At 46.0% G+C, this 22,385-nt stretch overlaps 1 long non-coding RNA gene across 1 annotated transcript; it reads right to left on the bottom strand.

The window, feature by feature from the left end:
* Positions 1 to 11,733: 11,733 nt before the first annotated feature.
* Positions 11,734 to 21,100, bottom strand: LOC139184991 (uncharacterized). Its single transcript, XR_011568575.1, has 2 exons — positions 20,850 to 21,100; positions 11,734 to 15,110 (listed from the first exon to the last, which is right to left on the bottom strand). It is a non-coding gene; the product is annotated as an uncharacterized lncRNA (long non-coding RNA).
* Positions 21,101 to 22,385: the final 1,285 nt, after the last annotated feature.

Raw genomic sequence — 22,385 nt, 5'->3', positions numbered from 1 at the left:
CCACACCTCCTCCAAAGGCTGCTCCCGCCTGCCACAGGGCCACTTGGGACCTCCGGCCGGGCTCAGGGACTGTGCCTTCTTACGTTTTCATCCGGGACTTCTCAGCCGTCTTCTCAGATGTGTTTGTGCAGGGGGTTTGGCTGAGGGTGTCCAAAACACAAGTAGTCACACAATCTGAGGTCCCGAAACCCGAAGTCACACGGGAGCGCTTCTGCAGCCTGTCACTGTCTCAGAAGAACTCGGTTTTCAGGCCTGGAGAGAGTGGATGGAGCAGAGTCACACGAGGCGTCTGTCACCCGGGCAGGGTCCTGGCCTTGGAGCCGCAGGGCACGAGGAGGGCAGAGGCTGACCCGGGGGCAGAAGGGTGGTACCGGCCCCAACCGGTAAGTCTCACCTAGACAGTCACAAGGGCAGCTGGACGGTGGTTTTCTATGCCTAGTTATCAGAGCTTTGCTATAAGGCAGCGCTTTATTCCATTAACTAAACTATCCACTTACACCTGGACATGGGCCCCAGTGAAGAAGCAGGATAAATACTCAACTCTCCTTTTCTGCTCGATTTTTCGAGTATAATTGGTTCAGTAGCCATTTCAGTTGTAACAGATTATTTTGACATGTTTTTTCCGTTTTCCCTTTTGAGCAGAGCCGGCTCAGGAACTGTCATAGACTGAATGTTTTCGTCAGTGATGTTTACTGTTTTCGGTCAATGGTATCACTTTGGCCTCTGGGAGCCCCTGTCCAAGTCTCTCTGCTTTGATCGCACTAAGCCCGGCACGAGTGCCCCCGACTTCCCAGCCCCATCGTGAAGACCCCCCTCTTCCAGTGGGGAGTGTGTCAGCAACCCACACGCCAGCCCAGCTCCCTCCTGCTGCCGGAGGCACAGGGTGTCTTGGCCAGTTCAGCCCACAGCACTCAAAAGGACTTTGAAAAAAAATCATGCGCTCACACTGATATTTCCCTGTCAATTCTTGTTGAATTCAGTTCAGTTCAGTCGCTCATTCATGTCCAACTCTTTGAGACCCCATGGACCACAGCACGCCAGGCCTCCCTGTCCATCACCAACTCCCGGAGCTGACTCAAACTCATGTCCATTGAGTCGGTGATGCCATCCAACCATCTCACCCTCTATTGTCCCCTTCTCCTCTCACCTTCAATCTTTCCCAGCATCAGGGGCTTTTCCAATGAGTCAGCTCTTCGCATCAAGTAGACAAAGTATTGGAGTTTCAACCTCAACATCAGTCCTTCCAATGAACACCCAGGACTGATCTCCTTTAGGATGGACTGGTTGGATCTCCTTGCAGTCCAAGGGACTCTCAAGAGTCTTCTCCAACACCACAGTTCAAAAGCATCAATTCTTTGGCACTCAGCTTTCCTTATAATCAAACTCTCACATCCATACATGACTACTGGAAAAACCATAGTGTTGACTAGACGGACCTTTGTTGGCAAAGTAATGTCTCTGCTTTTCAATATACTGTCTAGATTGGTCATAACTTTTCTTCCAAGGAGTAAGCATCTTTTAATTTCATGGCTGCTGTCACCATCTGCAGTGATTTTGGAGCCCGAGAAAATGAAGTCAGCCACTGTTTCAACTGTTTCCCCATCTATTTGCCATGAAGTGATGGGGCCAGATGCCATGATCTTCATTTTCTGAATGTTGAGCTTTAAGCCAACTTTTTCACTCTCCTCTTTCACTTTCATCAAGAGGCTTTTTAGTTCCTCTTCTCTTTCTGTCATAAGGGTGGTGTCATCTGCATATCTGAGGTTATTGATATTTCTCCCAGCAATCTTGATTCCAGCTTGTGCTTCTCCCAGCCCAGTGTTTCCCATGATGTACTCTGCATAGAAGTTAAATCAGCAGGGTGACAATATACAGCCTTGACGTACTCCTTTCCCTATTTGGAACCAGTCTGTTGTTCCATATCCAGTTCTAACTGTTGCTTCTTGACCTGCATACAGGTTTCTTAAGAGGCAGGTCAGGTCACTACTTGTAGAGTACTTCTACTTAATTTCTTTCATTTCGTGATCGAATCATTTATACCGAATTGCATTATTTCTAACACAAGCATTTCATTCCTTAATTGCTTTACCCAACAATATAAAGTAGTTTCTCAATCGTTCCATTATCCCAGCAAACAGTGAGGCTGCTGAACGCCAGCTGGGCAATTGCCCTTGCTCTTTGTCCTTGGAGTGCGTGTCCTCAATATGTGAGTTCCAAGTAATAGTTCTAGATTCACTGGAGACAGTCTTTCCTCTCTGCTACGTGAACACTTACCCAATGTAGAGTCCAGCACAGGTGTTTGCGTGTATTCTCAGTGTGAAGGCTTTTGCATTCCAGCAGCTGGTAGTTCTTAGAAGGGGAAGCTCTGGGCTCGTGTTCCCAGGACAGGAAACTGGAAATCAGGCCAAGAATCACACGACTGTCCAGCCAATTCAGTATCTATGATCTCGTCAATTCTTCAGTGTAGACGGTAAGGTCTGTCTACATTCAAGGGTTCTGGCTAAACAAATCAACTCTACCTTTTGACATTTAGCTTCTAGTAATGTTACAACCTCGGAGAAGGCAATGGCAGCCCACTCCAGTACTCCAGTACTCTTGCCTGGAAAATCCCATGGACAGAGGAGCCCAGTAGGCTGCAGTCCATGGGGTCGCTAAGAGTCGGACATGACTGAGCGACTGAACTGAACTGAACCAAATTTTCTGCACACTAGGCCCTGTATTTTCACACCAAGGTTTACATTGCACACACTCACATAATTCTCAGATGATATCCTCTAGACCTTGTGCAGTCCCTTTACTTTTCTTGTAGGCAGAGCTTGAGGAGACAGATGGTCTCAAGATTCTGCAGGATAGGCACTTCCCTGGCGGTCCAGGACTAAGACTGTGCTGCCAGTGCAGGGGGCCTGGCTTCGCTCCCGGTCGGGGAACTGGACCCCACACGCCACAGCTGAGCTCGCGTGCCACGACTAAGACCTGTGGCAGCCAAGCAAATAAAGTATTTTTTATTAGAAAGATTCCGCAGGATAAGCAAAAACAACATGTGTAAAAGCAAGCTCGCTCGCTCTCTCTCTCTTTTGGATCTAAAATCCTCTCTTCATTCAAAAGTCAAAATGCAAGCTTTGCTTCCTCTGTATATTTTCTGGGCTTCCCTGGTGGCTCATCGGGTAAAGAATCCACCTGCAGTGCAGGAGACACAAGAGACACGGGTTCAATCCCTGGGTCAGGAAGATCCCCTGGAGTAGAAAATGGCAACCCACTCCAGTATTCTTGCCTGGGAAATTCCATGGACAGAGGAGCCCGGCAGGCCACAGTCCATGGGGTCACAAAGAGTCAGACACAGCTGAAGTGACTGAGCTTGCATACGCACACATATTTTCTAGCATAAGCAAACACCCCCTAAGTAGTTCACCCACCTCAAACCTTATAATAATTGTAGTTAGGTACTTAAAAACACAACCAAAACCCCAAGAGTTCTCTGACTGCATTTGCTTAATTTGTAACTGTAGCACCACGCTTGGCACAAGTTCTGCCAAGAGGGAGAGTAAAGGTCAGCATGAGACGGACGGAAGGCCAGCGCGTGCGGCAGTGAATTTCACTGCATTTCACTGCAGTGTCTTTGCTTCTGGCCAAGAGTGAGAGCAGAGCACAGGTGAAGCTGTTAAAGCAGGCTCCTGTCACCAGCCCTGGGCCTGCCGACATCCGTCCTCGGCGTCTGGAAACCAGCGCTGGAGATACAACACGATGGTGTAGGTGATAATGACAGTCTGCAGTGCATGGATCCAGTCTTTCCAGTTTTGCTTCATTTAAACACAAGCGCATTCCCCTTTCTTCTGAAAGCCTAATTAAGAATTACATGACCTCACAGTTGTTTATTAAAGTTTTCAGAAGTTGCTACTTAGAGCAAAGAGTAAGTCTTTCAACACAATTTGGGTACCTAAGCCTCCTGAGCGGGCATTGAATCTTAGCAGTTGCTTTTCCTAAACGGATGCTCTGAAAGCTCCCCTGATCAATGAGGTCATCTCTCCGTGGAACTGGCAGGCTTACAGCTTGTTTAAAATCATCTGAAGACTTCTTGAACATATGAGAGACAACTCTGCAAATTTAATTTAAAAGGCTTCCTTTTCCTGCAGATGGGAGAATTAGGCAAGCACGCGGAGAAATGTGAACACGTTCCTGGTTGGCAGAGCTGTCTTAGGTTGGACGTAATATCTGGGGTCTGTTCCCGTTCTCCTAGGGGCAGTTCTGGGAGGTTTGCTGGTCTTCCTCCTCTGTTGGCTTGTAGGCTCCTTGGGGGCTCCTGGCGAACCTCTCCTGTAACCAGAGCCCATAAGGATTCAAGCAGCCTTTGTGTATTTTAGGAAGTCCTCAAACTTCCCGTTTTCTCACAGGCCTCCCTGGCAGCTGGCAGGCAGGGGGCGAGGCTGGGGCTCCCGCTGCCCCCCAGGCCTCCCACATGCGTGCCCCAGAAGCAGGCTCCTTACAGAACGTCCACTGGACGGGCCCGCGTGCGGGCAGCTTCATCACTGAGAAGACGGGCCGGTTCTGGCAGCAGAGGCCCCGCCACTGATCAGGGGACCAGCTTCTCACCTTTCCACGCCCGTCACACCGCCCAGGTGTTGGTCCTGGAAGCACAGTCTTAAAACACACTCCCATTCTGCACAATTCTCTGACGGATCTTGTAGCATTTACTAAATCCCTTTTCTGCTTAGACTGGTCCAAGGAGATTCTGCTGTTTGTGGTCAGGGGCTCTAGCCATCCTGAGACAAGGAACGTGGAGTCTGAGACTTCATGTCCACAATTCCTGGAGAGACAGCAGTAGCGCCACAGGCATCTGGAAATACCTTTTATGATCATAAAGGCGAATACCTTTTAGGAAGGCCGAGGGGTGGGGCTCCTGACTCCCCAGGCCCAGAGTGCCTACGGCTGCAGAAGCATTTGAACGTTAAAATGTGCTGGAGATAGGGGGATAAAACAAAATGCCTTTTAAAAAATTTGCGATAATAAATCCATTTCACTTGGACTGAAACAGCTCCTGTAGGCAGGATGAGTAGCTCTACGTTTGACTACAATAAAAAGTCCAGAAGAGAGGTTACAGCAGGAGTCACAGAGACACAGACTGAGGGAAGGGAGGGAGGGAGGGAGGGAAAGAGAGGAGGAGGGTGGGGGGCAGGGAGGGATGGAGGAAGACGGGATCACACGGAAAGAATTCATAGATGGGGGAACGACAGCAAATCCACACAAGAAGTGCTAAAACAAAACCCACGAACATCAGATGCAAGGAGAAAACTCTAAAGGCTTCCAGAGAGAGAGAATTACGCATCTGTAAGCAGGGTGATTAAACAACCAGCCAGTAAGTAGAGCCTGTGTCTCCATTTTGGGCTTCCCTGGTAGCTGAACGGGTAAAGAATCCGCCTGCAATGCGGGAGACCTGGGTTCGATCCCTGGGTTGGGAAGGTCCCCTGGAGAAGGGTGTCTCTGTGTACTCGAGGCCCTTCTGGTTTCCATCTGCGGCCCAAGCTTCATTCCTAGCAGTGCCCCTCTACTCGCAGAAGCTTCGTGGTTGAATTTTATCCTCACTCTACCTGCAAAGGAGTAAGAGACAGCTTGGCAGGAAAAGACTACAAGAGGATACTGGTGTAATGGGTTTGGTTTTTTTAAATAATTTTATTTATTTTCAGCTGTGCTGGGTCTTCACTGCCATGCTCCAGATTTCTCTAGCTGCAGAGAGAAAGGGGGCAACTCTCTAGTCGCGGTATGCACAGCCTTCTCCCTGCAGTGGCTCCTCTGGTTTCCAAACCTGGGCTCTAGGGTGCATGGGCTTCAGTAGTGGCAGTTTCAGGCTCTAGAATGCAGGCTCACCAGCTGTGGCGCGTGGACTCAGCTGCTCCATGCATGAGGAATCTTCTCGGACCAGGGGTCAACCCCTTGTCCCTGCATCGGCAGGTGGGTGCTTGTCCACCGTGCCGCCAGGCAACACGTCCTTTAATGGGTTTAAAGTAGTAAAAGAAAACGGCTTCGAATGTTAGCTTTTTAAAGTCTGAATTGTCATTCAGATGTGAGAATATAAACATTCTCACTCATACAAGCCTCAAAAATGTTGCCATCCACTGAAAAAGGCTCTTGGAGGCAGGATTCAGACACGAAAAGAGACAAAACCAGGGCACTGCTATACGAGACACGGAGCTGAGGGTGATGCAATGCCTAGGAAAGGTCTACAATAGGAACCAAGTGGGGAACAGACTGTGTCCGCAGCAGTCCAGAACTAAGATATCAGCACCATGGGGGCTGAAGGCAGAGGGAGACCAAAACCAGGAGCAGAGCATCCTGAATTGTAAGACACAGTAAGATATTGCCAAGTTTACTACGACTGGTAAATATGCATGATTATAGGTTTTAAATTGAGGTTAGCCACAGTAAGAACAAAAATATAGTCTTTAACCTTTTAAACTGGCAGAAAACTCAAAATGATCAAGAGAAAGCAGGAAAAGAGAATAAAAAGAAGCAAAAAAGAAAAAAAAGTTCGATAAAAGCAAAGCATAAGATCACAAAACCAAATCCTAACATACGGTCACTATAATAATTATAAATAGACAAAACTTATCAAATATAAAAGATAAAGACAGATTGAATATAGAAAAAATATATGCAATAATATGATGTCTAGAAGAGGCATGATTAAAACAGAAATATACTGAAAGATTAAGGATGCTGCTGCTGCTGCTGCTGTCGCTTCAGTCGTGTCCGACTCTGTGTGACCCCATAGACGGCAGCCCACCAGGCTCCCCCGTCCCTGGGATTCTCCAGGCAAGAACACTGGGGTGGGCTGCCATTTCCTTCTCCAGTGCATGAAAGTGGAAAGTGAAAGTGAAGTCGCTCAGTCGTGTCTGACTCTTCGAGACCCCATGGACTGCAGCTCACCAGGCTCCTCCGTCCATGGCATTTTCCAGGCAAGAGTACTGGAGTGGGGTGCCATTGCCTTCTCCAAGATTAAGGATAGAGGGTGACAAAAATACAAATAAAATGTTAGCAAGTAGAAGTCAATACCACATGAAGAAAATAATTTGTCATGACCAAGTGTGAGTTATTCCAGGAAAGCAAAGTTGATTCAATATCTGAAAATCCATCAATATTATACACATTTTTACAGATCCAGGAAGACATAATTATGTCCACAGAAGCAGTTAAAGTCTTGGACAAAATTCAGAACCATTCCTGATAAAAATTACTTACTTAAGATACTTTCTTAATATAATAATAATAATAACATAGATATTCTTTGGTCCTGAAGCCAGCATCTTATTTAATGAAGAAACATTAGAGGCATTTTTACTAACATAAAGAACAAGGTAAAGGTGTGTTAGTTGCTCAGTAGTATCTGACTTTTTTCGACCCAATGGACTGTAGCCCGCTAGGCTCCTCTGTCCATGGGATTCTCCAGGCAAAAATACTGGAGTGGGTAGCCGTGCCCGCCTCCAGGGGATCTTTCTGACCCAGGGGTCAAGCCCAGGTCTCCAGCGCTGCAGGGGACTCTTTATCATCTGACCCACCGGGAAGGTCAAAGTAAGGTATGCCCGGCATTTTCTTAACTATTCCACACGGCATACGCTCAGCAATGCAGTTAGATAAAAAGTATTCAATTGCAGGTGTAACATCAGCAAAGAAGTAAAATGTCTCTTCACACATGATATGGAAGTACAGAAGGAAAACACCAGTGTTTCAATGTTGTTTTATTTTTATTTCATTATGAATGACTGTGAGCATGTTTTTTCATTGAAATACTATTTTTTCACCTGCCAGATTGGTAAAAATAGAAATGTCTGGTGGTACACCCAACTGTCCAGGCTATGGGCAAACACACTCTTACACGTGACTGGTGGGGATGCAAATCTGTGTGATCCACCTGCCGGCACACACGCACGCACACACACACACACACACACACACACACTCTGAACTAGCAGTTCTCTTCTGAGAATGTGCCCTGAAGATCCGTTCTGCAGCAGGCAGGCTCTGGACGGTCCCCAGGCGCCCTGCGTCCTGGGGCTTGTGCCCCACACTCCTTTCTCCCTTAAGTGTTACCCAGACCTGGTGAAAGTGCCGGTCACTCAGTTGTGCCCGACCTCTGGACTGTACCCCTCCAGGCTCCTCTGTCCATGGGATTCTCCAGGGAGGAATACTGGAGTGGGTTGCCATCCCCTCCTCCAGGGGATCTTCCCAACTCAGGGATCAAACCTAGGTCTCCCACATTGCAGGCAGATTCCTTACCACCTGAGTTACCAGGAGTGACACACCTCTAATGAACAGAATGTGATGAAAGGGACAGAAGGCAACATCTGAGATCAGGTTGCAAAAAGACTGGACTCAGGTTTTGCTCTGTCTTGCTCGCTCACATGGAAGGAAGACAGACTCGAAGCAATGAGCCACTGCAGACAACCCAGGAACTCAGGGCGGCCTCCAGCCAGGCAGGAAGTGAGGCTCTCAGCCCAGCGCTGCAGAGGGCTCACATCCCGCACACAGCCGCCCCGCGAGCTTGCATGCAGGTCCTCCTTTGAGTGAGACCACCTCCTGCTGGCACCTCGACCCAGAGCCAGGCGACCCGGCTGAGTTGTGCGTGGATTCCTGATCAGCAGATTCTGTAAAGTGATAAAGAGCTGCTGTTTTAAGATACTACATTTGGAAGTGACTTGCTATACAGTAGTAGCTAACTCCTAACTCCAGATATACATCTGTATGCAAGTGTTTATGTGTATGTGTGGCTGGGTGCTCAGTTGCTCACTTGTGTCCGACTCTTTGTGACACCATGGACTCCTCTGTCCGTGGGATTCTCGAGGCAAGAATACTGGAGTGGGTTGCCATTTCCTTCTTCAAGGGATCGTCCCCACCCAGGGGTCAAACCTGCATTCTTTAAGTCTTCTGCATTGGCAGGCGCATTGTTTATCGCTAAGCCACCAGATGTACATATGTGTACATATAATCAAAATGTATATGTATGTGTACATGTGTGTGTGTATATGTGTGAGTATATGTATATATGTTGTTATTCATTGTAGCATTATTTGTTGTTGAAAAAATGTAGGAAGAACCTAAGTAGTCATTGAGAAAACTGTTGAACACAAAGCAGCATTATTCAGCTGTTAAAAAAACGAGGACTTGTAAGAACTGATATGGATATTACGGGATATACTGCTAAGTGAAAAAGGTGAAGTACAAGAGTGTTTAGTATCCTGTCCTCCTGTAAGAGAGAAGGGAGATGGCGAAAGAACACGTCTGCTTTCTGTGCAAAAGAAATGCAGATGCATAAATCAGACAGGAGATTAGTCACCAATGCGGGAAGGGTGGGGACGGGCGGGGGAGTGAGGGGGAGGGGAGCCAGACCGCTGTGCGTCTGGAACGACTTCCCCAGAACAGCACTTAGAATCGGCCAAGATGTGGGGTGCCAGCCGGGACACAACGGTTCCAGAGGAACCCATCACTAACCTGATACGTTTGGAAAACGGTTTACTGACCACACGGTGCAGCTCAGGACAGAGCGACCCATGCTCAAGTATTTTACTGTCGTTCGGAACTGTGTTTCCCGCAGGGGCAAGGGCAGCACACTTCGTCCGAAGTGCAGTGCGGTTAATCTAGGACTGAGCGGCTATGTAAACACAACGCGGGGATGAAAACCAGGCTTCTCACCGTCAGGAAAAGGCGCTATGATTCAGGCAAAGAGGAGGAGGGGATGATGGGAGCTGAGGGAATAACCTCAAGGGGTCCACATGTCGCCCCAGTTCTGTCTGCTTGGGTAGCCTAGAGGCAAGGACACCCCCGGGACAGTGGCACACCTGGAGGCCAGATATTTGTTTCTAAGTATGAGTCTCCAATAAAGGAAGCAAGACTCCTTGCAAAACGGTTAACTCCGTGTGGTGTTGGGAAAACACACCATGAGCCTGGAACATGCATGGTGTCAGAAGTTAAGCAAGCGCTCAGAAAACGATGAGGGAACATGGACAGACCACAGGAGCCCCAGAGGCGAAATATGGGATAATTTGAGCAACAAAATAAACAATGACAGTAATTACTAACCCACAGCATAAAATCGATACCCGTAAGTCCACAGTCATATCAGTGAGGAACGAATGCATGATTGAACACATACACAAGCATTCATACAGTGGAGAAGGGGCAGCTCTTCCTTATAACAGAATCACAAAGACATATGCAAATATGGAAATAGAAAATTTCCCTCAGGCTGACACCACAGTGATTATGTCTGTAAGCCAGAACCACCTACTGTTGCTAAACGTGGCAGGTGTCAGCATGATGAGAAACCACAGTGGAGTCTCGGTACACCTCCTCGAAGTGAGTGTGTGTGTACCAGTCACTCAGTTGTGTCAGACTCTTTGTGACCCCATAGCCCACCAGGCTCCTCTGTCCACGGAATTCTCCAGGCCAGAATACTGGAGTGGGTCGCCATTCCCTCCTGCTGGGGATCTTACTGACCCAGGGAATCCAGAGGATCTTCCCGACCAAGGGATGGAACCCAGGTCTCCTGCATTGCAGGCAGATTCTTTTTACTGTCTGAGCCACCAGGGAAGCCCATGGGTGTGTACCAACGACGAAGAAAAACAGAGACTCTACAGTGAGGAAACCCCCCTGACACCACCCGAATCATCAACATTAGCAGAACAATCGTTCTGATTGGTTCTAATTGGTTCCAAGACCCCCCCCTCATAAAATGTCAACGTTATGTAAATAGTTTTAAGTATGATGTAAACACTATGTAAATTGCGTTGGCACTAGAAACTCTAGGTTTGCTTTTTTGCAACTTTCCAGAAAAAAAAAAATTCTTTCTATTGTTTTCCTTCAACCTCCATTGGTGGAATCTACCAGATTTGAAACCCCTGGTTAGAGAGGAAGACTCTCGACACCCTGTCGTTCTCCATAGGATGCAGAGAGTTCTGCGGGATTCTTGCCCCAAACACATCAGCTCAGTGTAACTGTGAGGAAATATCAGATTATCCCAAAGCAAAAGACATTCCACGGACTCGCTTGCCAGAGCCCTCCCAAGTGCTCAGGTTGTGAAAGGCGCAGGAAGCCCCCCGGGGCTGGGCTGCTGGTCACAGAGGGACTGGGTCCTGACTCAAAGGAGCGTGTTAGTCAGACAGTTGGAGAGACATGAATAAAATTTCCAGCTTAGTTACTCAGTTGCATCCACATGAATTTCCTGGTTTTGATCACTGGGGTCTGGTGATGTAATATGTTAAGAGTGGGAGAAATTAGGTGAAGGATAGGAGCAAAATCTTGACTTCCTTCCTTCCCACTTTTGCATTCCAGTCCCCTATAATGAAAAGGACATGTTTTGGGGGTGTTAGTTCTAAAAGGTCTTGTAGGTCTTTATAGAACCGTTCAACTTCAGCTTCTTCAGCGTTACTGGTTGGGGCATAGACTTGGATTACTGTGATATTGAATGGTTTGCCTTGGAAACGAACAGAGATCATTCTGTCGTTTTTGAGATTGTATCCAAGTACTGCATTTTGGACTCTTGTTGACCATGATGGCCACTCCATTTCTTCTAAGGGATTCCAGCCCGCAGTAGTGGATATAATGGTCATCTGAGCTAAATTCACCCATTCCAGTCCATTTTAGTTGTTTGCTGATTCCTAGAATTGTTGCAGGAAGGAGGACCCCTTCCAGGGCCCGAAACCGGGCTCTTGTCTAACACTCGGAATGAATTGTCCGAGGAGACACATGTGCTGACAAAGCAAGAGATTTATTGGGAAAGGGCGCCCGGGTGGAGAGCAGTAGGGTAAGGGAACCCAGGAGAGCTGCTCTGCCATGTGGCTCGCAGTCTCGGGTTTTATGATGATGAGATCAGTTTCCGGGTGGTCTTTGGCCAATCATTCTAATTCAGAGTCTTTCCTGGTGGTGCACGCATCACTCAGCCAAGATGGATGCTGGCGAGAGGGATTTTGGGAAGTGGACAGACACGCGGTGTCTCCTTTTGACCTTTCCCGAACTCTTCCTGTTGGTGGTGGCTCATTAGTTCTGTATTCCTTATCAGGATCTCCTGTCATAAAACAACTCATGCAAATGGTTACTATGGTGCCTGGCCAGGGTGGGCGGTTTCAATCAGTGTGCTTCCCCTAACAACTCCCCCCGAGAGACTTCATACTCAAGATACTTCTTGGGAATTGGGGCGGAGGTCTCTTTCTTCCGTAACTTCTTCCTGCTGTGCATGGGCGTAGCCTGCCTCGCAGAGCAGAAGTCTCTCTCTACCAGATCTAAGTCAAGATTATTTTTTGCCTGAAACCAGCATTCACCGTTATAATAACAGCAATTTAGTCTGAAACTGTTTGCCCCTCTCAGAGATGAAATAGACAAGGGCCAAACAGGAGACCTAACAGGATGGTTATCTCTGGTCCCCAGAAACAGGAGGCAACATTTGGGGTGAGGGCTGCAGGGTTTGTGACCCTTTTTGATTGGTTGGTGGTGAGGCAACAGAGCTGTGCTCCAGGAATCTTGTGTTCAGTCTGAAGTTACCATCCCCACCTGGGTGGGGGCGCAAAGACATTGTTATGTATATTCCTTTGAGTAGGAACCAGGACTCTATCTGGAGGCTGCACCAACCTTTGATTGTTTCTCCTGTTTCTGTATCCCCTCCCTTCCCTGATTAGCAATTGTTTGAATCCACCCTTTGGAGCTCAGGGAAGGTCAAGGAGGCTGAATGAAGCCTATATCCTACAGACGAGAAATGGAGGACACAGAACAGATCTCACTCCAGAGCCCCACAGAGTTCTACTCCGTCTGTAACCCCACTCCAGCACTCTTGCCTGGAAAATCCCACGGACGGAGGAGCCTGGTGGGCTGCAGTCCATGGGGTCGCTAGAGTCGGACACGACTAAGTGACTTCACTTTCAATTTTCACTTTCCCGCATTGGAGAAGGAAATGGCAACCCACTCCAGTGTTCTTGCCTGGAGAATCCCAGGGACGGGGGAGCCTGGTGGGCTGCCGTCTATGGGGTCACACAGAGTTGGACACGACTGAAGCAACTTAGCAGCAGCAGCAGCAGCAGCAGGCAACTATGACTGTGATAACTTCCTGTCAAAATGGAGCATAAGACTGCCTCAGCTTGGAGTATAAACACTGAATTGGAAGTATTTCTGAGTTCCAAGTTCTAGATCTGAGTCTTATATGATTAAAATCTCAGTCCCTTGGTCTGCCATTTTGGTGTAACAGACCCAATTAGAAGTAGTTGGAGGAGTGAAAACTGGAATTTAGTAGACAAAATAAATCTCATTTCTTTTTAGAAGAATAGGCCTGAAACCCAGTCTGGACCTGGCACTTCAGGGAGACTTGTAGCCAGTTGCCTAGTTTTATAAAAAGATTGCAGTTACCGGCTTCCAGCAGACATTGTTTTGAGAATGGTGGCATCCAAGCCTGACACGACTCAGAAAACGCAAGTGTTTAGCAACACAAGGTCTAATCGGAAAGTACACCTATGGCATCACCTAGTTAGCCAAAGCAGATTTCACCATTAATGACGCCAGTGTTCCTCTAGGTATGAGAAGATGCAAGAATTGGGACTCATAAAATCTTCTCCTGAAAAGATATAACTATCTGAAGGCCTGTTATGCCAGTTTTTCCCAGAGCACAGAGTGCCCCATTCCTGGTTTTCACCCTGAGCTCCTTTCAGGGGCGTTGAAAGTCAGCAGTTTCAGTGGCCATGATTTAATCTTTGTAGATGAAGCCGGCAAGTGTCAGTCTTCAGTTGGCAGAGCCCTCTCTTGCTCATAAACTTGACCATGATTTTGAGGGGGGCATTTCATGACCATTTTATCCCACGGTGCTGAGAACGTCCATTCTCAGGTTTGGCAAAGATTTTGTTGACAGGCCACTCAATGTGCTGTTACTGGACTAGGCCATGAAACAGTATCCAAAATTCTCTGGACCACCTGTCTTGCTAGCCTCTTGGTCCAGGAAAATATCCCCTCTTGTTGCTTCTCCCCATATCTAGAGTTACACTGTTACCATCATCGATCTTATTGGCACTATATATTATTCTGTTAGAGGCCTCACACAGGCATTTGACGGTGTAAGAAACAGTAATTTTGTAAAACAGGTGAAATACAAATAACATAGCCAGCAGTATTAGTAAAGTCACAAGGAAGACTTAAGAGCTTCCATTAGATATAGCCCAGTAGATCTCAGGTCATCTGACTTAGTCTGCTCTGTAGAATCTTTATCTTCCAGGGAAATTATATATTGGCACCACTATCTATAAGGCACATAGCCCAGTTTTCTAGTGTTACTAGAGTGATTATCCTTAGTATGATTTAATTGTTTCCAACACAGAGGAGACTTTAAACCTAAATTACCATAGCCTGGTGTTATCTATATAAATCCATCCCATAATTGTGGTAGATTTTTCCTCCTTTGCTGAAACTTTACTTGTTGCTCTGATTGTGCTTGAGTAATAGATAAAGGCTCAAATTTATGGCCAGAGTCAGAGCAGGCATTATTAATTGGCCCGGTGAGGGGATCCCGTATAGTAACATCACAGTAACCTGAATATGACTATAATTGTTTTTTTAAGTAAATTTTCTCAGGGCCAACCAGTTAGAGTCTTGTAGTAGAGAAATTTAACAAGGTAACCCAGAACTAGACACAGGTAATTGGCCACAAACCCAACAATTGAATTGATTTTTAAAACTAGCATAGAATCAGGCCTATGATAGAAAAGGATTTGATTTATATGCAAAGGTCTAAGAAGTCAAGAAAACATAAATGATCATATGAATCAGGTCCAGCATCTCGGGCAAGCTGCCTACCTCTGATGTCATCGTCTTCCCATCCTGGTGTAGTGTAGTTTCTCCTGCTTGAGCATCATTTTAAGGTGAGATCAGGTCAGCTGTCTTCTCTATAGACCAATCCACTGTAGGGGCCTTTGCAAGTGGGAAATAATCTAAGAGTTAATTTCCCTTCAGTTTCATTGTGCATGAGCTAGTTAAGAGTACCTGGTAAAAAAAAGTCCTTCCATCCAGGTTGGAGACAGTCCCTTAAATTATGTCTTTTTCCAGTCCTGGTTGCAGGTCATGAGGCATCTGATCTTCATCCAAAGATAGATAAGCTTCAGAAACAAACTGAAATAAGCTTCAGAAACAAACTTAGGGTGTTCTTTAAGAATTCAATTAAATTTTACATTAATATCACATAACAGCAAAGAACTATCTAAGAGATGAGTCTTAACTAGATGCAGACCCCCATTAACAAACTGGGATTTAACATTTTTTGAAATATCTTTTTCTCCCTAAAATTACCCTCATTTTAATCAAATATAACCAAATTAAGGCTAGTTTGTTTGCAAAATAGGTCTGTTCTCACTAATTTTGGTCTGATGATTTATATAACCATAATTGACTATAGACTTTTTATTTTGCCAAAACATTTATAGAGTCTCAGCCTGGACTTTTAAAATAAAAGAGGGCTGGGAAACTCACACCAAAGGCTTATCACAGATTTTGCCTAACAAATCTAGTTGAATGCTTCCCTTTTTAAGGTCTCAAAAATTTCTTGAGATTTTTGTACCCATGAGATAACATTCCTAACTCATTTGATAAACTTACTGGAAACCTAAGAATTTCTAATTTCTGGAGGAGTCAGATAGAGAGAAAATATAATTGCTTTGTTTATAACGTTTAATTTTACCAAAGTATTGTCATAATTCGTTTGAGAGGAAGGTTTTCCCTACTCCCTGAAAACCAATCATTTTTCAGATAGAAACCATAAAAGTTATAAGCATATTCTCTGGTTCATTCAGTCCTTCTGTTAACTTTTGTGAAGTCATCAGGTTTTCCATTAGAATACCAGGACATATCAGAATGTTAAGAACTCCATATAATTTCTAGGATATCTGTATTAGTAATTTTACCATACATTATAACATGAGTGGATTTATTACTCATTTGATAGTCTTTTTCATGTAATTTAACCAACCAAATAAACACAGTTTAATATCGCTCTTTGGGATGTTTCAGGGGCCCTCTGAAGCACCCCAAAGTTAGCTAGAGGTCGAAAGAACTTCAAAAGAATTCTATTTAGGAAGTTTTATGGAAAAGATCAATTAAAGGGGTTTAGAACATTGGTCAGATTTAGTCAGTGTTGACGGGCGCATCATTTAGCTTGCTGATATGTCACAATGGGCGTAAATGCTACGGCTCAACGTCTAGTGAGAGTCAGCTCCGCCATCTTGGACCCAGCTGACTCTAACCAGTTTTCTTATGGCTGTGTCATATCTAACAAAATTCATTTATCTAACTAATTGTAATCCAATTTTAGAAAATCCTGATCATGCATAACTCTTTAGTATTTTTCATACCTTTTTCTTTCTTTTTTTTTTACTGAAAACACACTTTGTACTTTCATTCAGCAACCAAGAATTTTATATTAGCATTTTATAGATTGGTGAGCATAAATACCAGTGATAATTTCTAAAACCCTTGCTTTCTTACAACATTTAGGATGGCACCAAGCATTATTCATTTATAGTCCCACATCTCTTTAGTTTCTCTGTAAAAGGAAATTAGTGTTTAGTAGCAAATGTTTCAAAATCTTATTTGGAAATGACCTAACTATTCAATAGACTTCCAACACTTAGCACACTTGGCACAACCCTCAGAAATTTAAGTTACGCCAATCTGGAGAGACTATTTTAGACAGATATTTCTAAAGAATAATTATTCTTAATAGAGTTTATATAAAAGCTCATATCTCATTTACATTTTTTTAGAAGTCTCTTCACTCGAGGTAATTTCCTTGTTGATAAACTTGTAACAGATATAATATTTAACTTCTATTAAACCTAGGTACAATGAAAATATTCTACTTAATTACTCTAAGACATGTCTATATTAGATAGGTCAACAAACAAACATTAATATCAGGTATTTAATACTGAATATTTCCCAGTTCACATGAACCTGGAATTTATTGTTTAATTTAGAATTATTTGATTTGTAAGTGCTTACCTTTTTTAAGCCAAATAAATAGAGCTCATTTACAAATTAACCTCAAAATATTACCCAGAGACAAAGACATACCAAGACATATTTAGACAGACACAGTGCAAGATCTGGCTTCATTTTCTAAGTTTAGTCACGAATTAGATATTACAATATAAAATTTACTAGTTTATAAAAAAAAAATTGAAATAAGTAAAATTTTTAAAGTCTTTTTCCCCTTTTCCCTCAGTCTCAGGAGTTAGAGATGGTCTAGATAAGTGTTCCTGAGAGCCCTGGTCTCAAGGCACAGGGAAAGAAAATCAAGTTCTAACGAAATGGCGGCAGGTCTAAACCAAATGGCGGCCAGACAAAGCAAAATGGTCATGAAAAATCACAACACAGAACACAGATTTAAAACACACACATGTAAACCTGGCATGTCGTCAGACACTCCCTTAAATACAAGAATACAGTCTCTCAGAAAACCTCCTATAGAGACACAACTTCAGATCCAAGTACTAACATCAAAGATTTCAAAGGCAGGAAAGGAAGCCAGGTTGAAAGAAGAAGGGGGAGGAGACGGGAGAGGGGGGCGAAAGGGCTGGCCTTACAGACGGCTCCTGCCACCTGCAGATACCCAGGCGTTATGGGACTTTTCCCTGGGCCTCCAGAGAAGAGAGGGCTGGAACTCGGCCCTGCCAGAAACCAGACCAGGCCAGAACCAGAATTCGAGTTCTCTGCCAAGAGGAGGTGATCAGTCTCCAATCCTCAGCTCAGGCTGAAGGCCCTTTGACCAGATTCCTGTGTCCAGGACCGGGGGACTAGAAAAACGGGGAAGGATAGGAAGGGTTAAGGAGAAGAAAGAGTGAGGGAACGGGAGAGAGGTCAATAAAGTCTCTTGTTCCTTGCCGGTCGGGGCACTCTGGCCAGTTGTCTGCGTCAGGAGGAGACCAGGGACAAAAGGGTCCCAGTTACGGCTGTTGGGTCTGGTCCATTGGCAGGCAAGCTGGCCCCTGAGTACCCCGAGTGGTCGGGATGTCAGTCTCAGCAAAGAAGAGTCCTCGCCAGAGTCGCCATTTGTTGCAGGAAGACGGACCCCTTCCAGGGCCTGAAACTGGGCTCTTGTCTAACACTCGGGAATGAATTGTCCGAGGAGACAAATGTGCTGACAAAGCAAGAAACTCTACTGGGAAAGGGCGCCCGGGTGGAGAGCAGTAGGTAAGGGAACACAGGAGAACTGCTCTGCCGCGTGGCTCGCAATCTCCGGTTTTATGGTGATGGGATTAGTTTCCGGGTGGTCTTTGGCCAATCATTCTAATTCAGAGTCTTTCCTGGTGGTGCACGCATCGCTCAGCCAAGATGGATGCTGGCGAGAGGGATTCTGGGAAGTGGACGGACACGCGGTGTCTCCTTTTGACCTTTCCCGAACTCTTCCTGTTGGTGATGGCTTATTAGTTCCGTATTCCTTATCAGGATCTCCTGTCATAAAACAACTCATGCAAATGGTTACTATGGTGCCTGGCCAGGGTGGGCAGTTTCAATCAGCGTGCTTCCCCTAACAGAATGTTGATGTTCACTCTTGCCATCTCCTGTTTGACCACTTCCAATTTGCCCTGATTCAAGGACCTAACATTCCAGGTTCCTATGCAATATTGCTCTTTACAGCATCGGACCTTGCTTCTATCACCAGTCAAATCACAATCCAAAACGCCAGTTGTGTTTTTGCTTTGGCTCCATCCCTTCACTCTTTCTGGAGTTATTTCTCCACTGATCTCCAGTAGCATATTGGGCACCTACCGACCAGGGGAACTTCAGATGTTCAAGCTGGTTTTAGAAAAGGCAGAGGAACCAGAGATCAAATTGCCAACATCTGATGGATCATCGAAAAAGCAAGAGAGTTCCAGAAAAACATCTATTTCTGCTCTATTGACTATGCCAAAGCCTTTGACTGTGCGGATCACAATAAACTGTGGAAAATTCTGAAAGAGATAGGAATACCAGCCCACCTGACCTGCCTTTTGAGAAATCTGTATGCAGGTCAGGAAGCAACAGTTAGAACTGGACATTGAACAACAGACTGGTTCCAAATAGGGAAAGGAGTATGTCAAGGCTGTATATTGTCACCCTGCTTATTTAACTTATATGCAGAGTATATCATGAGAAACGTTGGGCTGGAAGAAACACAAGCTGGAATCAAGATTGCCGGGAGAAATCTCAATAACCTCAGATATGCAGATGACACCACCCTTATGGCAGAAAGTGAAGAGGAACTAAGAAGCCTGTTGATGAAAGTGAAAGAGGAGAGTGAAAAAGTTGGCTTAAAGCTCAACATTCAGAAAACTAAGATCATGGCATCCGGTCTCATCACTTCATGGGAAATAGATGGGGAAACAGTGGAAACAGTGTCAGACTTCATTTTTGGGGGCTCCAAAATCACTGCAGATGGTGACTGCAGCCATGAAATTAAAAGATGCTTACTCCTTGGAAGGAAAGTTATGACCAACCTAGAGAGCATATTCAGAAGCAGAGACATTACTTTGCCAACAAAGGTCCGTTTAGTCAAGGCTATGGTTTTTCCTGTGGTCATGTATGGATGTGAGAGTTGGACTGTGAAGAAGGCTGAGCGCCGAAGAACTGATGCTTTTGAACTGTGGTGTTGGAGAAGACTCTTGAGAGTCCCTTGGACTGCAAGGAGATCCAACCAGTCCATTCTAAAGGAGATCAGTCCTGGGTGTTCTTTGGAAGGACTGATGCTGAAGCTAAAACTCCAATACTTTAGCCACCTCATGCGAAGAGTTGACTCATTGGAAAAGACTCTGATGCTGGGAGGGATTGAGGGCAGGAGGAGAAGGGGACAACAGAGGATGAGATGGCTGGATGGCATCACTGACTCGATGGACATGAATTTGAGTCAACTCCGGGAGTTGGTGATGGACAGGGAGGTGTGCTGTGGTTCATGGGGTCACAAAGAGTCAGACACGACTGAGCGACTGAACTGAACTGATGAGCAAAATCTACTGTGTTTGCAACATTTTAAAGTTATTTTGAAAGGAGACATCCTAAAGGACAAAGATGAGCTACTATAAAAATTGGGACATTATCACAAGTGTGTAGGAAGCACTTAAGATGCGCCTACATACCACTGTGCTCCCTCTTCCATGGATAGAGACTGGACACAAAGGGGTTAAATAGCTTGTCAGAGACCAACCATGCAGCCAAGGGGCTTGGGGTTTGAACTCAGGTCTTCAGGACCAGCACCCACCACCCAAGCACCAAGCAACTTGGTCGATCTCCATTGCCAGTAAATGGAGCGCTCACCTAATTTCTTTAACTTTTCATTTGTATCAGGGTGTAGCTGACAGTGTTATGGTAGTTGCAGGTGGAGAGCACAGACACTCGGCCACACAGACATGTGTCCATTCTCCCCCAAGCCCCTCCAGTCCAGGCGCCACATAACATTGAGCAGAGCTCCCCGTGCTGTGCAGCAGGCTCTTGTTGGTTATCCATTGTACAAACAGTATAGTGGCTCAGATGGCAAACAATCTGCCTGCAATGCAGGAGGCCTGGGTTCAATTCCTAGGTTGGGAAGATCCCCTGAAGAAGGGAAAGGCTACCCACTCCAGTGTCCTTGCCTGGAGAATCCCATGGCCAGAGGAGCCTGGTGGGCTACAGCCCATGGGGTCGGACACAACTGAGAGATGAATACTTTCTTGGAGTCCCAAGAGAGACCCCAACCGTGTGTACGTGTCGATCCCAAACTCATTATCTATCCTTTCACCCCAACCCCACCTCGGCAACCTTAAGTGTCAGATGACAAGTTCTGACGTGTTAAATGCCGGTAGTCGCAGCAGATAACACATCTGTCTTACCTGATCTCAGCTCAAGTTCCACAGGCAGGATGTACAGGCATCTACATCCAGCTAGAGTCTTCCTACCCAGAACTCAGACGACACACAACAGTCAGACAACAGAAACTTCATTCTGTGGACGCAACGCAACCAGACAAGTCCTTCCAGAAAGCCCGGGGCACACACCTGCCTTCCCAGGAGGACTCTCTGCACTCTCTCCAGCCCAGGGCACACACCTGCCTTCCCATGAGGACTCTGTGCACTCTCTCCCATTTACATTGGCACCTGTGAGCTGGTCCCCAGGCAGAACTGCAAGGTCAAGGCCAAAAGAAGTAAAGGGGAGGCTGCTGAATAAGGTGGGGGGCGGGGCATGGGAGGGATGGGAGGGAGGAAGGGAAAGGGAATTTGTCCGTTTGTGAGTTTTAGCAGCCAGTTCAACATTTGGGGTTTTCAATGAAACACACAAATCACTAGGCTCCCCTAAGCCATCGGTCTGTCTGCAGGGAGGACGGTGCTCCTCCTGATTTAAGTCGTGATCCCCCAGAGGCACAGTCACCAGGCTGGACTGGAAGGACTCTGTCCCGAAGGCAGGGCCTGGAGCCCACACAGACCTGACTCTCCCAGAAGCAAGGAGAGCCCAGAGCGGCTTGGCCCTCCGAGGCTCGCCCCAGACTTGAGGCTCTTCTGTGGCAAAATTATGCCATCTCGTGGCCTCACGAGATTCGAACGCTGAGGTCATGTTCACGATTCTGAGGACATGAAGACAAACAGGTGAGGCTCAGGATGGATGTCCAATCTGCTTTTTGAAGTTCAAGTGCGCATTATTCCGGAGTGAAGACTTCCTGCAGCTCAGTCCGCTTGGGTAGTGGAGTACCAAGAAAGAGTGCTGGCTGCCAAGAGAGACCCCAGCTCACGCATCTGCGAGGTTAATATCCTTTGTAGCAGCAGGAACCAGTTCTTTCCTTTTACCCTTTGACTGTGTGTGTGCTAAGTCACTTCAGTTGTGTCCGACTCTGGGCAACCCTAGCCTGCCAGGCTCCTCTGCCCATGGAATTTCCCAGGCAAGAAGACTGCAGTGGGTTGCCGTGCCCTCCTCCAGGGGATCTTCCTGACCCAGGGGATCAAACCCATGTCTCTTACATCTCCTGCATTGGTTGGGGGGTCCTTTACGTAACATTAGCGCCATCTGGGAAGCCCCATCTGAACACAAATTTGAAATTCATTTTCTTATCCAGGGGATAGAACTTGCAAAAGGTGCAACCAACCAGAAGTGCATGAAATAATATTTCGATGTAGAAACATGAAGAATTTAAAATGAACAGCAGAAAACCTGAACAAGTTCACAGCAACTGAGGGACCAGGCTGAGAAACAACCATTGGTTTATCTAAATAAATGATGCTAATATCCGTCAGTCATGGAGCAAGCACTCAACATGTAGCAGGCAGAGTCCTAGGTCTCTGCTTGCATAATCTCATTTAATCCTTCCAACATCCCGATCATGTCAGCACTGTTATAAGTCCCAGTTTTCAGCGAAGATAAAGGAGGCAGAGACAAAC

This window comes from Bos indicus, chromosome 9 (genome assembly GCF_029378745.1).
Source record: "Bos indicus isolate NIAB-ARS_2022 breed Sahiwal x Tharparkar chromosome 9, NIAB-ARS_B.indTharparkar_mat_pri_1.0, whole genome shotgun sequence".
NCBI classification, from domain to species: domain Eukaryota; kingdom Metazoa; phylum Chordata; class Mammalia; order Artiodactyla; family Bovidae; genus Bos; species Bos indicus.
Note: the sequence above shows the minus strand (reverse complement) of the source record. Positions and strands in the feature narration are given on the sequence as shown.